Raw genomic sequence first — 16727 nt, 5'->3', positions numbered from 1 at the left:
CCTGTTAAATGGCTCAGGTTGTGCAGCAGCAAGTCAATGAGGTTCCTGGTGAATCTTGAGAAATATGCAGTGTGTGAGGGAGCTGAGCTCTCCTATTGCCCCCAAAGGACTGAACAATAATGACTTCAACAGGTGTTCAGAAGCTTTTGCCAACAGGAAAAATAATTAGCTGCTGCAGGGTAAAATTTTAGAGGCTATATACAAATCATCTTGTCTATTTGATGGATGTATGAGCATGTGCTCTTGGAGAAAATTGGTTTATTTTCAAAAGACTAAATTAATCATAAAGTTGTGATATAAACTGGCATGCTTAATTTATCTCAAATACATCAGGTACGTATCAGTTGCAAAGGAAATAAATGTACATATTTGTGTCTAATAATGACCTTTCTTGCATTCAAAGCTAAGTATGTGTATATAAACTACAAATAAATGTCATTAATTGAGGAATTTGGTGGAGAGAGGTCAATAGATGGAAAAATTTCTCTATTATTTATGTCACTTAAACTGTCAACTTATTGAGAAGAAGGGATGTGTTTCATCTTTCTTTGATCTGCTTATGTGCCTAACACATAGCAGGTATAGAAGTTTATTAGATGAGTTTTTCATTCAGTTCTGATTGCTATTTTCCATCACTCTCCCCAAAAAAGTAATTTCTATTCAGAGCTACTAAAATAGCTGGGCTCAGGAAAGGACTAAATTTTGTAAAAATTGCTTGAAGGCATATTATTTAAATTGCTTTCTTCAGCTTACTACTTCAAAGATCTATATAAATATGTCAAGGTACTTTATTTATTTACTGTCAAATTATTTAGGATACTCTTCTCAAGTAGTCATTGAACTTTATAGTTTAGAAATTACAAAGTGCTTCTGATTAATAGATATTTTATGATTCAGCCTGGCACATAAGGCTTGTAAAACTTCTTAACATCCATTTGCTAAGTGTCCTTTATTTATTTAAAAGAACATTTATTAGAAACTTAGGCAAATTTTGAGTACAAGATGGGGTTAGAAATTAAAGTCAAGAAGAGATTTATGTTTTCATGAAGCTTAAAATTGTAAGTGTGTGTGTGTATGTGATATAAGGGGGAATACAGATCAATAAAATAGACATGGCATTACATTGTAATGGGATCACAATAGCACAGGGGAAGAGTAGGTTGTTAGGTGCCAACCCCATCCTTCAGAGTGAGAGAAGGCTGAAATCTAGAAGGAGGCCAAGTTTTAGCTAAGAGTGGGGGATGAGTGGGAATTAGGCAGGGTCTGGGATCCAGACACAGGAAATCACATGTATAAGATCAGGGACCTCAGTGGATTTGAGATACAGTGCACAACAAAGTAAGTAAGAAATGATGTTTCCTGTCTTAATAAAATTCCCACTCACACTGAAACAGTATTGGCCATAACATTAGCAAAGACAATCAGTATGATGACTTTTAAAACTAGTGACAGCATTTACTAAGTACTATGTGCCACGTACTATGCTAAGTACTTCGTATGTATTATTTCGTTGAATCCTCACAATAGCCATATGAGACAGTTACTGAGATTGTCCTCTCATAGATGGGGAGATTCCTGGTCAGAGAACTTAGGAAAGAGTCCTAACATGCCGATAAACTGTGGAGCCTGGACCCAGGCAGGCCTCTTTCACTCTGAGCCCATTCTCTTATTCTCTGTGCTTGTCTTTCTGGGTTAATAAATAAAGCAACTTCAGGCTACAAAATTCACTCCCAGTTAACAATCTGTGCCTTAAGAATTTTAATTTTAAAAATCAGAAAATAGGGGCGCCTGGGTGGCTCAGTGGTTTGGGCTGCTGCCTTCGGCTCGGGTCATGATCTCAGGGTCCTGGGATCGAGCCCCGCATCGGGCTCCCTGCTCCGCAGGAAGCCTGCTTCCCTCTCTCTCTCTCTCTCTCTGCCTGCCTCTCTGCCTACTTGTGATCTCTGTCTGTCAAATAAATAAATAAAATCTTAAAAAAAAATCAGAAAATAGAGATTATTTTCAAATGTGTCTTCTTTCAATCAATTTTCTCATGTTATAATAAATAAATAGTTGATTTCTTTTTTTAGTTGGTTTATTTATTTATTTTTATTATTTTATATTAGTCACCATACAGTACATCATTAGTTTTTGGTGTAGAAAAACTAAAGAAAAACTAACATATTGTCTCAGGTTTTTAGGGAAGTCTCTCTGAACTGCAGTTATTTGAAATGGTCCTGATGCTAAAAGGCCATGCATGGTGTTATTTTGAACAGTACAGGCAAACTTTAACTTCTGTGTGTTTGACATCTCAAGTCCCCTGTACGTTCCTCACTGTGATCCAGGTTCATCTGTTTACCAAATCTAAATCTCTGGAAATTTTGTTCCCGCAGAAGATCTAGAAAAGATGATTTATTTTGATGCTGCACATTTGTCATTCACCTCCACCTTCCTTTCCCAGGGTCTCCCTAAGGTTTCCATCATCAGTTCTGACACCACTGGGACTATCCTTTCTCTTCTGGTTGCTTGTTCACTTTCTTTCTGTCCTTTCTATTAACTCCTTTATCTCTCTCCATAATTCTGGTTTATTGTTTGTTCTTTTATATGCCTATCCCTGGCATCTGTCTTCCCAGTTCCATCTCCTTCCACTTCATTTTCCTCTGTCTCCTCTTTGTTTCCCCTTTGTACTTTGTGCTTCACTTTGGGAAAATAATGGTATATACAGATTTATAGCTTGGTGTTATCTAATTCCTTGCTTCTTCCTTCTTCCCTTTGCATAGTCTGATTAAGTTGGGCTGATTCACAACTCTGTCCTTTCTTTTTTTTGTCCCTTCATCAGCTATGTTATTTCTTGCATGATACTACTCTTTAGAGGAGGCTGAGAGATTGCCAAGAGACTCAGAAGACCTGACTGGTGGTCTTTTGTTTCTTAGCACCTGAGGGACAGTATTTAAATTTTATGGAGGATAAGGTCTTATTTTGGATACTGTACATCTCCTTTGGCCCAGAAAACTTCTTTGGGAAAGTGGACATTGAGACCCTCAAGCTCTGCAATGCTAAATGTTCCCTCCTCAACTTTTTTTATCTTTGTACATCTCAAACAAGTCTGCAAGTTAAAAAAGTGGTTAGCGAAAATGATGCTAGCATTCCTATGTTAAAACATTAAAAATTTCCTTCATTGAGTCACCTATGATCATTAAAAAGTGAGAAAGGAAAAAACAGGAAAAAAGTCTAGTCCCCAGGATAACCACTGTTAGCATATTTTTGGTGTTTGTTTTGTTTGCTTTTAATGTGCTTCAGAGTTTTAAAAAATTATGTTTCATTTTGTCGTTTTGGTTTGTGACTCTTACATAACAATACATATTGTGTGTACAGTTTTGTATCTTCTTTCTCTACTTAGTGTTATAAATAAGTTTTTCCTTCATGTTTTACCATAGTTTCTACAATCATTATTAAAAAAAAACAAAAACAAAAACAAACTGCAAAACTATGTAGTATTTCTTGAAGTACCTAGACCTCAAGCATTGACCAATTGTTCCATACATCCAACTTTCCTTCCTTCCTTCCTTCCTTCCTTCCTTCCTTCCTTCTTTTCCTTTTCTTTTCTTTTCTTTTCTTTCTTTTTCTAAGGAGAGAGAAAGAATGCGAGAGGGAGAGGGGGAGGGTAGGGAAGGAGCAGAGAGAAAGGGGGAGAGAAAACCTTAAGCAGGCCCCAAACCCAGTGCGAGCCTGACTTGGGGCTTGATCTCATGACCCTGAGATCATCACCTGAGCCAAAGTCAAGAGTTGGGAGCTTAACCGACTGAGCCACTCAGGCACCACTACAGTCCCTGCTTTTCAACGTGTGAGATTTCACTGCCATGAAGGCTCAGTTTGATCAATGTTATTTCATTCTTCAGTAACTTTCCACGTGACCCTCAGTCATTGCATCAGGGTCCTATGTGAAGGATTACTCAGGGAGTGTAAGGAATAAAACACTGAAAACAATCTTGAGGTTCTTTTGAACTTCCTTCTACTGATCTCTGTTATGATGTAGTACCCAGGAACAAACTGTAAAAAACCTGGGAGTAGCTTTGATGAGAAATAGTGAAGTAAAGGAGTTAACGTTTCTGGAAATGAAAAATACAGACCTACAACCTCAAGTCTTAGAGAAAAGTTATTAACGTCCCATTTCACGTGAATAAAGAATCTTATACTGGTACCAGGAGGGTGTTTTGTACAGATGTTTGTTGAAAGGATAGAGTAGTGTAAAATCACTAGAGGGAGTCTGATTTTACATATGTGAGTTAAGACTGCAAGTAGCAGAAAACGAAATTAAACTAGCTTAAACAAACATAAATATCATTAGCTCCCACGATCAAAAATTCAGAGGAGGTGAGCTTCAGGCTAGTTTAAACCATTAGTTCTGGCGGTTTCTCCAGTTTGCTCAGCTGTACCCTCTGTGTATTGGTTTCATCTTCAGGCTGGCTTCCTTCATGGAGGTAAAATGAGTGCAGTTATTTTAAGCTTTATAATTCTGTTTCATCACTTTTGGAGGAAGTAAGACCTTGTTTTCTGTTTTTTTTTTTTTTTTTTTTTTTTTTTTGGTTTGCTTGTTTTATTAAGCATGAGAGAACTTATTTCCCAGGAGTTCTGTATAAATCTTTCTTTGAATTTTATTGATCTAAATTAGATAACATGTCCATTCCTGAACTAATTCTTGTGGCTAGGTCAGTGACCTATGCTAATTGGTTTATGTCGGTATTCCTGACCCAGTCATTGTGGCAGAGGTGATGTATGTACATACGTACGTACATATATATGTATGTTACCCTAAGCTTTAATTTAAATGCAATTAATTAACATATAATATATTATTAATTTCAGAGGTAGAGTTCAGTGATTCATCAGTCTTATATAATATACTTAGTGATCATTATGTCACATTCTCTTCTTAAGGTCCATCATCCAGTTTCCCCATTCCCCCTACTTCCACTCCTCTCCCCTCCACCAACCCTCAGTTTGTTTCCTATGATTAAGAGTCTCTTATCATTTGTTTCCCTCTCTGATTTCATGTTGGCAGAGGTGGCTTAAACCAATCAGGTTTACTCCTAGAGCTCACCATGTGGTAATTACCCTTTATGCATTTGGGTAGTGTGGGGGAAGAGATGAATGCAGGAAGGAAAATTGGGCCATTATTAGGAAAAGGAAAAGTGTGAATGGATGCCCTAGAAATTTAACCTAAGATAACTGTCATTCTGGAGCTTGTGTTTAGTTTAGGGCTTAGTCACTGGAAAAATGCTGAAAACTTAAATGTTCACCTAAAGGGAATAGATAAATCAAGTATAAAATGTAATTATGATAAAAATGGAGTTATTAAATCTTCTATTAAATCTTCTATTGAGGTATAACTGATATTCCTTATGTTACAGTGGGACAATGTAATGATTTAACACTTGTATACGCTGCAAAATGATCACCATGTTAAGTCTAGTCATTTGTTACCATAAAAAGTTATAATTTTTTTATGATGAGAACTTAAAAAATCTATTTTATTTTGTTCAGTTTTTTTTAAGATTTTATTTTTATTTATTTGTCAGAGAGAGAGAAAGAGAGAGAGAGATAGAGCACAAACAGTGGGAGTGGTAGGCTCCCTGCTGAGTAAGGAGCCCGATTCCAGACTTGATCCCAGAACTCTGGGATCATGGCCTGGGCTGAAGGCAGATGCTTGACTGACTAAGCCATCCAGGCATTCCATTGTTTAGTTAGTTTTTTAATTTTTTTTTTTTTTTTAAGATTTTGCTTTTAAGTAATCTCTACACCCAATGTGGGGCTCAAACTTAAAACCCCGAGATCGAAAGTCACATGTTCCACTGACTGAACCAGCCAGGTACACACCATAAAGACAGCTTTTAAGATCCACTCTCCCAGCAACTTTCAAATATGCACCACAATACCATTGACTCTAGTAACCCTATTGCACACCATATCCCATAACCTATTCATCTCAACAACTGGAAGTTTATACCTCTCCACTCCCTTCATGCATTTTACCAACTCTTCCTACCCTCTGGTAACCACAACTCTATTGTCCATATCCATAAGTTTGCCTTTTTTTTTTTTTTTTTTTTTTTTTTAGATTCCACATATAAGTGATATCATGGAGTATTTGCCTTTTATTGTCTGACTTATTTCACTTAGCATAATATCCTCTAGGTCCATCCATGTTGCAAATGGTAAGATTTCATTGTCTTTTATGGTTGAATTGTATTCCTTTGTTTATGTGTGTATTACATCTTCTTTATCCATTCATCCATTGATGGCCATTTAGGTTGTTTCCATATCTTGACTCTTGTGTAGAATACTGCACTGAACATAGGGATGCATATATCTTTTTAAATGTATGTTTTCATTTTCTCCAAATAAATGCCCAGAAGTAGAATTGCTAGATCATATGGTAATTCTATTTTTAATTTTTTTGAGAAACCTATGTATTGTCTTCCACAATGGCTGAACCAATTTACATTCCCACCAACAGCGCATGATGTATCCGTTTTAACATCCTCACCAGCATTTGTTATCTATTGTCTTTTTAATGATAGCCATCCCAATAGGTCTGAAGTAATATCTCAATGTGGTTTTGATTTGCCATTTCCAGATGATTAGTGTGGCTGAATATCTTTTCATGTGCCTGTTTGCCATCTGTATGTCTTCTTTAGAAAAATGTCTATTCAATCTGCTCTGACCATTTAAAAAAAATTAGTAGTACCCTCTGCCCATTAAAAAAATCATATTGTTCTTACCTTTTTGCTATTCAGTTATAGGAGTTCCTGATATATTTTGGATATTAATCTTAATAGATATATGATTTGCAAATATCTTCTCTCATTTAATAGGTTGCCTTTTCATTTTACTGATGGTTTTCTTTGCTGTGCAGAGGCTTTTAATATGATGTAGTCCCACTTCTTTATTTTGGCTTTTGTTACCTTTGCTCTTAGAGTTAAATTCCAGAAAACATCACCAAGACCAATGTCAAGATTATCAACTATGTTTTCTTCTAGGAGCTTTATTGTTCAGGTCTTATGGTCAAGTCTTTAATGCATTTTGAGTTAATTTTTGTGTATGGTGTAATATAGTTGTTTAGTTTCATTCTTTTGCACATGGATGTCCAGTTTTTCAAACACCATTTATTAAAGAGACTGTCCTTTTTTCACTGTAAATATTTTCCCGTTTGTCTTGGATTAATTGACTACATATTTCTGGTTTTGCTATTCTGTCCTAATGATTTATGTGTCTGCTTTTATGCCAACAGCATGTTTTAAATACTTTAGCTTTCTAGTATAGTTTGAAATCAGGGAGAATGATACTTCCTGTATTGTTCTTTCTCAAGATTGATTTGGCTATGTGGGGTCTTTAGAAGTTCCACACAAATTTTAGAACTATTTATTGTAGTTCTGTGAAAAATGCCATTGGAATTTTGGTAGGGATTGCATCAAATCTGTAGAATTCTCTGAGTAATGTGGGCATTTTGACAGTAGTAACTCTTCCAATTTGTGAGCACAGACTATCTTTCTACTTAATTTTGTTTAATCTTTAATTAATTTAATCTTTCATCAGTGTCTTATAATATTTGGTGGACAGAACTTTCATCTTTTTGGTTAAATTTATTCCTAGGTATTTTATTGTTTTTGTTGCAATTTTGAATGAGTTTGTGTTCTTAATTTCTTTTTCTGATAGTTTATTCTTAGTGTATAGAAATGCAACATATTTTTGCATGTCAATTTTATACCCTGTAACTTAACTGAATTCATTTCTTTAAACAGGTTTTTTTGGTGGAGTCTTTAGGGTTTCCTTTTCTTTTTTTTTTTTTTTTAAGAGTTTATTTAAATTCAAGTTAGTTAACATATAGGGTATTATTAGTTTCAGGGGGTAGAATTTAGTGATTCTTCAGTTGATGTAACACCTAGTGCTCATTACATCAAATGTCCTCCTTAATGTCCATCACTCGATTACCCTATCACCCCAACCCACCTCCCTTCCAACAACACTCAGTTTGTTCCTTACAGTTAAGAGTCTCATGGTTTTCTGTATATAAAATCATGTTGTCCACAAAAATAGTGACAATTTTACTACTTTCTTCCCAGTTTGGTTGCCTTTTATTTATTTTTCTTGTCTAATAGCTCTGGCTAAGACTCCCAATACCATGTTAAATTGAAGTGTCAAGATTGAGCATCCTTGTCTTGTTCCTGATCTTAGAAGAAATTCAGCTTCACACCACTGACTATGACATTAACTGTGGGTTTGTTGTATATGGCCTTTATTCTGTTGAGTTATATTCCATCTACACCAATTTTGTTCAGAGATTTTATATAAATGGATGTTGAATTTTGTCAAAACTTTTCCTGTATCTATTGAGATGGTCATATGATTTTTCTTTTTAATTTTGTTAATGTGTCGTATCACACTGATATATGATTTGTGGATGTAGAACCATTCTTGCACCCCTGGAATAATAATCCCTGTGCTTGATCATACTAAATGATCCTTTTACTGTATTGTTGAATTCAGTTTGCTAATATTTTGGGGGGATTTTTTCATTTGTGCTTATCAAAGATGTTGGTCTATAATTTTCTTTTTTGGGGTGTCCTTGACTGATTTTGATATCAGGGTAATGCTGGCTTCATAAAGTGAATTAGGAAAAATACTCTCCTCTTCAATTTGCTGAAAGAGTTTGAGAATTAATAAATATTAAACATTTAATATCTATTAATTACATTAATTAATAGATATTAAACATTTAATAATTTATTTATTAATATATTAATGATAAGTAATTCATATATTGATTTAAAACATTATTAATTAAAAACATTAATTAATAGATATTAAACATTTAAGTATTTGATAGAATTAGTCAGTGAAGCCATCTGTCTTGGACTTTTATTTATTGGGAGGTTTTTGGTTACTGATTTAATCTTATTAGTAGTAAATGTTCTATTCAGATTTTCTATTTATTCATGATTAAGTCTTGGAAGATGGGTGTTTCTAGGAATTTATATATTTCTTCTAGGTTATCCAATTTGTTGGTTTATAATTGTTCATAGTGGTCTCTTACAGTACTTTGTTTTTTGTGCTATCAGTTGTAACTTTTTTCATTTCTATTTTATTTATTTGAATGCTCTCTTATTTTTTCTTGATGAATCTAGCTAATAGTGTTTGTCAGTTTTTAAAATTTTTCGAAGATCCAGATTTTCAATTCATTGGTCCTTTCTATCGTCTTTTTAGTCTCTGTTTTATATATTTTTGCTCTGAACTTTTCTACTAATTTTGGGCTTCATTTTTTTTTTCTTTTTCTAGTTCTTTATGTGTGAAGTGAAATCATTTACTTGAAATTTTTCTTGTTGCTTGAGGTGGGCCTGTATCATTATGAACTTCTCTTTTATTTTTTTATTTTTATTTATTTATTTTTTTAAAGATTTTATTTATTTATTTGACAGACAGAGACCACAAGTAAGCAGAGAGGCAGGCAGAGAGAGAGGAGGAAGCAGGCTCCCTGCTGAGCAGAGAACCCGATGTGGGGCTCGATCCCAGGACGCTGGGATCATGACCCGAGCCGAAGGCAGAGGCTTTAACCCACTGAGCCACCCAGGCGCCCCTGAACTTCTCTTTTAAAACTACTATAACTGCATCCCATATATTTTAGTAAGTTGTATTTCCATTTTTATTTGTCTCAAGGTAATTTTTGATTTCTCCTTTGATTTTTTCATTGATCCATTGGTTGTTCAGTGGCATGTTTTTTAATCTTCACATATTTGTCATTTTCTCAGTATTCTTCTTGTAATTGATTTCTAGTTTTATACCATTGTGGTCAGAGAGGACACTTGATATGATTCCAAATTTCTTAAATTTATTGAGGCTTGTTTTGTAGCCTAACATATGATGTATCCTGGAGATTGCTCCATGTACCCTTGAAGAATGTGTCTTCTGCTGCTTTTGGAAGGAATATTCTCTGTATACTTCTTAAGTCCCTCTGGCTTAATGTGTTGTTTAAGGCTGATGTTTCCTTATTGATTTTCTGTATGGATAATCTATCCATTGGTGTAAGTGGGATATTAATGTCCTCTGCTATTATTTTATTGCTGTCAATTTCTTCCTTTAGATCTGTTAATATTTACTTTATATATTAGGTGCTCCTATTTGGATGCATAAATATTTGCAAATGTTTATTTTTTTGTGGGATTGACTGTGTATCATTATGTAATGCTCTCCTTTATCTATTATTACATTCTTTGTTTTAAAGAGTAATTTTATTTGATATAAGTATAGCTACTCCAGTTCTGTTTTGATTTCTATTTGTGTGAAACTTCTTTTTCCATCCCTGTGCTTTCAGTTTGTCTACATCCTTGCATTGGAAATGGGTCTCTTGTAGGTAACATATAAATGGTCTTGGCTTTTGTTGTTGTTGTTGTTGTTGTTTGCTTGCTTTTTATCCATTCAGCTAGTCTTTGACTTTTGATTGGAGAATTCAGTCCATTTACATTTAAAATAATTATTGATAGGTATGTACTTATTGCCTTTTTAAAAAATTTTTATTTATTTATTTGAGAGAGAGACAGTGAAAGAGAGCATGAAAGGGGAGAAGGTCAGAGGGAGAAGCAGACTCCCCATGGAGCTGGGAGCCCGACGTGGGACTCCATCCCAGGACTCTGGGATCATGACCTGAGCTGAAGGCAGTTGCTTAACCAACTGAGCCACCCAGGTACCCACCATTTTGTTTTTGACTGTTTGTAATTTCTCTCTGCTCCTTTATTTTTATTTTGCTCTTTTCTCTTATGGTTTGATGACTTTCTTTGGTGTTATGCTTAAATTTCTTCCTCCTCCTCCTCTTCCTTCTTCTTCTCCTTCTCCTTCCCTTTCTTTTTCTTTTTTCTTTTTTCTTCTTCTCCTCCTCCTCCTCCTCCTCCTTCTTCTTCTTTCTCTTTAATCTCCTATAAGTTGTTGCTTTGTGCTTATAATGAACTTACATATAAAAGACTAACTAGTTTATTTTGTCACTAGAAACTTAAGTTTGAATACATTTTAAAACTATACTCTTCTACTCTCCTCTCCCATTTTTTATGTTTTGATGTCACATTTTACATTACAAAATTTTGTGTATTCCTTAACTGATTATAGTAATTATTTTTTTTTTTTAAAGATTTTATTTATTTATTTGACAGAGAGAAATCACAAGTAGGCAGAGAGCCAGGCAGAGAGAGAGAGAGAGGAGGAAGCAGGCTCCCTGCCGAGCAGAGAGCCCGATGCGGGACTCGATCCCAGGACCCTGAGATCATGACCTGAGCCGAAGGCAGCGGCTTAACCACTGAGCCACCCAGGCGCCCTGATTATAGTAATTATAGTTATTTTTACTACTTTTGTTTTTTAACATTTATGCTAGCTTCATAAGTGATTAAGTCACTACCTTTAAAGGTAGAGACTTTATAAATTATTTATTTATTTGACAGAGAAAGATCACAAGTAGGCAGAGAGGCAGGAAGAGAGAGAGAGAGAGAAGCAGGCTCCCTGCTGAGCAAAGAGCCTGATGCAGTGCTCGATCTCAGGACCCTGAGATCATGACCTGAGCTGAAGGAAGCAGCTTAACCCACTGAGCCACCTAGGCACCCCAAGTCACTACCTTTAATATATATTTACTTTTCCCAGTAAGATTTATACTTTCATATATTTTCTTGCTATTAATTAATGTTCTTTCTTTTTAGCTTAAGATGTCCCTTTAACATTTTTTAAAGGCTGGATTAGTGGTGATGAACTCCTTTATCTTTTGCTTCTTTGGGAAACCATATCTCTTTCAATTCTGAATAACCTTTGTTGGAAGATTTTCCTTTCAGCCCTTTGAATGTATAATTTCATTCCTTTCTGGCCTGAAAAGTTTCTGTTGAAAATTCTGCTCAGTTTTGTGGAGGTTACTTTGTATGTAACAAATTGCTTTTCTTTTGTTGGGTTGTGGTTTTTTCTTTATCTTCAGCTTTTGACATTTTAATTATAATGTGTCTTGGTATAGCTCTTTTAGGGTTCATTTTATTTGGAATTCTCTGGATTTCTTTTCCCTTTCACAAGTTAGGGGTGTTTTTAGCCATTATTTCTTCAAATAAGGTTTCTGCTGTTTTCTCTCTCACTTCTCCTTCTGGGACCTCTCTAATGCATATGTTATTTTCTTTGAAATTGTTCCATAGGTCACTTAAAGTATTTTCACTTTTAAAACTTTTTTATGTTGTTCTGTTTGTTTGAGTTCCACTGTCCTGTATTGTGGATCACTGATCCTTTCTTCTACTTCATCTAGTCTGATGCTGAACTCCCGTAGTATATGTTTCAGTTCAGTGAGCTCTGTGACTTCTATTTGTTATTATCTTGTATTTTTCTGTCCCTTTGCTGAAGTTCTCATTGTGTTTATCCATTTTCTCTGAAGTTCCACAAATATCTTTATGACCATTACTTTGAATTCTTTTTCAAATAAATTATTTATCTCTGTTTCATTAAGGCTTTTCTCTATAGTTTTATCTTGTTGCTTTGTTTAGAATGTATTCCTCTGTTTCCTAATTTTGCTTGAATCTCTGTTTCTATGTACTAGGAAACAGCTATCTCTTCCAGTTTTTAAGAAATGGCCTTGTGTAGGAGATGGAACTTATCTTTCAAACTGGCCCAAGTTCTTGGTTGTTTTTCAAATCCTTGTAATTGCCAGAGCAGCTTGATTTATTCTTAATAGTTCCCAGGTGTTGAGGGTGTGCCAAGATCATCCAGTGTTCCAAAGAGAGGACTCTCAATCAGCACCTAGTTTCAGGCCAATTGGAAACCAGACCTTCATGTAGGAGATTTTAAAGTATACAAATATATAGAGTTCTTTGCCATCACAATTAAAGATGTCTCCTGTGCAAAAGTTGCAAAAATTGAAGCTTCAGACAAGCATATAAACTCCTTTCTGAGAGACACCAACGAGTTGTAATGAGGCCTAGGGAAAGCACAAAGATGGTGTCCCTCCACCTACATTCTGTAGAGCACTTTTGTAACCTATAGATATGTGGCAAACCTGAAGTCTGCCCCTCAGGCTGAAGCTCCAGGACAAGTAAATATGTATTTTTCACAAAAAGTCTGGGGATGCATTTCAGTCTATTGTCTGTGTGGTGCTCTGTGGTGACAGTCTGCTTAAAGTGGTCTTTCTGATTGTTATAGTCTGGTGGGACCCAGGAATGGAAGATTCTCCCTGGCTAGCAGAGCCAGGTGATCAAGGGGTAGCTCTTACTGTGCATTGCATATGTTTTCCGGCTTTAGCAAGGCAGCTGGAGAGTGCAGTGTGGGGCCCTGCCTGCCTGCTTTCACAGGGAGTTAAGAAAATGTAGGGCTAGGATGCACCTATTTTCTTTAGTGAGGCAGTAGAAGACCAAAGGTTCTTTGTTAAAGAACATCAAATTTATCCATCAAAATTATCCATCCATCAAAATTATCATTGTAGGGCGCCTGGGTGGCTCAGTGGGTTAAGCCGCTGCCTTTGGCTCAGGTCATGATCTCAGGGTCCTGGGATCGAGTCCTGCATCGGGCTCTCTGCTCAGCAGGAGCCTGCTTCCTCCTCTCTCTCTCTCTGCCTACTTGTGATCTCTCTCTGTCAAATAAATAAATAAAATCTTAAAAAAAAAAATTATCATTGTAGAGGGAGGGCAAAAAAATGGTGCCTGCCATGTCCAGCTCTGGAGAGTGTCCAAACAGGCCTCTGCCCCTCTGGCAGATATTATAAGGTTACCAAAGGAATCATCTTCACATATAGTCTAGGTGCTTTTCAAACTGCTCACTTTGCACTGGTCCCTAGGGTGAGTCAGTCTGTATGCCAGCCTTTTATGAGAAGTTTCTCAGTTCCCTACTGTCCTTTAGGTATCCTGGATGTGGGTCCCATTGATTTTCAAAGCCAGATGTTCTGGGGACTCATTTCTCCATTGTAGGTCCAGGATTGGAGTGCCTGTGGGGCACAAACAACTTACTCCTCAGAGGAAAAGCTCCAGTTTGTGAGATCCCTCCTGAATGAGGGATGCTGTGCTGGGTCTAAGGTTTTTGGCAAGGCTGTATTTCTGTCTCTCCTAACCATCTTGATTTTACTGTTTGTTTTGAAGATGGAGTTCAGATAGTTTTCAGATCTTTTTCAAAGGGAATTCATTCTGTATGTAACTGTAGATTTGGTGTGTCTGTGGGAGGAGTTGAGTTCAGGGTCTTCCTAACACCCTCATCTTGAATCATCCCTTAATAATCAGTTATATTTAATTTTAGAGAGAAAATGGTTTAGGAGATATTTTATGGTACATAACTGTGGAAGCATATTTTCTGGTTTTTCAAATCTCACCTCTCCCACTCAGTTTTGTGATATTAAGCAAGTTACTTAATCTCCCTGGGCTTTAGTTTCCCCATCTGCAAAATGGGATCCTGAAATATCTGCTGAAAAGTGTTGTGAAGGCTAGAGGAGAAAATGCATATAAAGCTTTTATCACTGAGCCTAGTTCACAATAGCACTTGATAAATGTTTACTTTTAGTACTTTTAGTACTAAAATGTTTTTAGTACTAAAAATTTTAGTACTAAAATGTTTTAGTACTAAAATGTTTACTTTTAGTACTTTTATTTTTCATAATATATTGTGATCAAAATTTCCTCAGTGTGCATTTTGTCAGTTATTCATACTGTATAATATTTCCATAGGTTATTTGAAAGCAGTAGTATAATTTCTTCCATGATCTGATGTAAAATTATTTTTGCAAAATATCTGGGAAATATGCATTGAAAAGTGACCTATATTTTGCCTGTGTGTGTGTGTGTGTGTGTGTGTGTGTGTACATGGATGTATGTATGTATGAGAGACATGGCTGATAAGCTTCAACATCCTTAAGTCTTGTTCATTTTTTTAAAGTTTTATTTATTTAAGTACTCTCTATACCCCACATGGAGCTTCTTGATTCAGAACCCCAAGATCAAGAGTCACATGCTCTTCCAACTCAGCCAGCCAGGCACCCCTAAACTTTGTTCATTTTTATGTGCTTTTTAAATTATGAAAATAATATACGTTGACAATTGTCACCCACTCTGTAGTGAATGAATTCTCATCCAGAGTTTGATTCTGATGTTGAGACTGATGAGATACCACATGCACCAAGTCGATATGAAAAGGTTTATTACTTACAGAGCAGCATTCTGTGAAGTGCAAGGTTGGCTCCCAAGCAAGTCCAGAGATAGTTTGAAAGAATATGGAAAGAAGACTGGCTTAGCTTTTTACTATAGTAGGGAATAGGTCAAGGGTGTGGGTTCCTGTGCATGGCCAAGAGATTATATGGTTTGAGCTTTCCATTTGCACCAAAGAAGGTAGCATCTGGGGTTTCTTATCAGCTTGCCCATCTGAGAGGCAGAAGAGCAAGCATGGTGATGGGCCTTAAAAGCTGTTTATAGTCAAACATCATAAATGGAATCAGACTCTTTATTACCGCTGTAGGAAACATGGAAGATAAAGAAATCCTAATATGAAAATTAAAATTTTTGATAATCACCCAATCCAGATACATTTACATGCTTATTTTCTGTCTGGATTATTTCTGGTAATTTAAAAGTCCTAGGACTTGATTTTTCTAGCTATTATTTAACCTTTATTAATCATTATAAGTCTCATATTTTGTGTGCTGAACCAAAGAGAAAAAACTATTTAGGTTGTAAATCTTCTGGAAAAATCAAGTTGTCTTATGGGCTTTCCTCTTTAAAATTGCAAGCCATTTAAGATTATCTGTAGTAATGTTTAACAGATAATATCAGTTTTAATGTATTGAGCAAATGACAATATTATTTCTGTTTATGTCGTGTTAGTTTGGAGTCAGAGAATCAACATCAGTCATCCAGAGAAAAGTCATGATCTAAAGTGTTTAAATGATTTAAAGTGTTTGTATTCTTTTTAACCTCACTGATTGCCCACTTTTACAGTTATTAATTGTGTTTGATGTTTCTATATTTGTTTTGTACTTTTTCTTTTTTGACTGGCATGAATATGGCTTAAATTGACTCTAGAGGACTCTAAATGTAGTCTAGTTTTAAGAAACAATTTTTTCCTTTTCATTGAAAAGTTTATTCAAAGAATAGAAATTTGAAGCTTTCCTTGTCTAGAATAATGTAAATTATTTAACAAAAAAACATGGATTTGTTGATGGCACAAATACAAGGTACATTAATCAAATACTCTGAAAGTCTTGTTTTGTTTAGATTTTAAAGACTCAAATATGTTAATCAGACCATAAAAATTCCTGAAACTGTTGTTATAAAGTTTAAAAAATAAAATATAAACTCTACATATATTCTAGAAACAGCTCTAGCAGGCTTGCAATAAATAAGATGAAGCTTATAAATATGCCATTTAAGGAAAATTCTGTCATAAAATTACATTTATCCATTCATTTGTTTATTCATGACATGAGTGTTAATTGCCTAGATCACAACAGTGACTGATGTATGGTCCCCAGTTCAAGGAACTTTCACTCTAATGGGGGTAGCAGACAATTAAGCAGTCAGATACAATGGAGTGTGATATATATTAAGATAGAACAAACCAGAACCATGCTATTAAGTTAGTTAAAAGACTTATTTTTTCATAATATTCACTTTTCTTTAAGCTGTGTGACCTTGGGTTTTTTTTTAAACCTCTTTTAGCTTTAGTTTTCTGTTATATTTATCTGATTATACATGATTTATTGATTTTTGGGG

The sequence above is a fragment of the Mustela nigripes genome, chromosome 1 (assembly GCF_022355385.1).
Source record: "Mustela nigripes isolate SB6536 chromosome 1, MUSNIG.SB6536, whole genome shotgun sequence".
Taxonomy (NCBI): domain Eukaryota; kingdom Metazoa; phylum Chordata; class Mammalia; order Carnivora; family Mustelidae; genus Mustela; species Mustela nigripes.
This window is presented reverse-complemented; position numbering follows the sequence as displayed.